This window comes from Octodon degus, unplaced genomic scaffold, assembly GCF_000260255.1.
Source record: "Octodon degus isolate 3935 unplaced genomic scaffold, OctDeg1.0 scaffold00238, whole genome shotgun sequence".
Lineage (NCBI taxonomy): Eukaryota > Metazoa > Chordata > Mammalia > Rodentia > Octodontidae > Octodon > Octodon degus.
Genome location: NW_004524814.1, coordinates 1359273 through 1360013, shown reverse-complemented (window position 1 = coordinate 1360013; position 741 = coordinate 1359273).

Sequence of the window (741 nt, the reverse complement as noted above, 5' to 3'; positions counted from 1 at the left end):
GGGCACCTGAGACAACCGTGAAAGCGGGGAGTTCTACTGGGGGTGAAGAAGAGGGTCCCCAAACTGAATGATCCTCTTGGTCATTGCGACTGGTGCATTAAGGTGTCCCGGGGAACAAACTGAGAAGCTGGAAGACAGAGTAAGCTGGACAGGAAAAAGACAAAGTAGGCTTTGCTTGGCTAGCGTCCCCAAGTTTCCAGCACAGAGCGACCGGCTGTGCCTCGAAGTCCTAAGACCGGGTCCCAGAGCGGGGTGAGGGGCATGGGGTTGCGGGGAGGAGAAGGAAAGGGAGGAGAGGGGGCCCTTTCTCGAACGCTGCAGACTGGCTCCAGTTCCTGGCACAGGCATCCGTGTCCTGAGTGGGGAGAGGGGGGAGCCCCCAGGGCATCCCAGTATGGAATGCTCCGCGTAACTGTTCCACCGAGTCCCTTTCCTCCAAAGGACCGTGCGGAGGGTGCGGCTTGGGTCTGGGGTCCGCCTTCCCGCTGCGATTCCCGGGCCAGGAACCCGCGTGCTTCGCGCGGGAGGAGGGGTGATCGTCTGGACTCCGGACGCCCGGCCCCCTCTGTCCCTCCTAGCGGACCCGGGGTCCCCTGCCCGCCCACTGGACGCCCTCCCCCAACCCCGCCTGCGGGACATCCCCCCTTCCTTGGCCCGGCCTGGCAGCCCCGCCTCCAGGCCCCGCCCACACCCGGCTCCGCCCCGCCCCTCCGCTCCCCGCCCCGCCCCCTCCACTCGCTG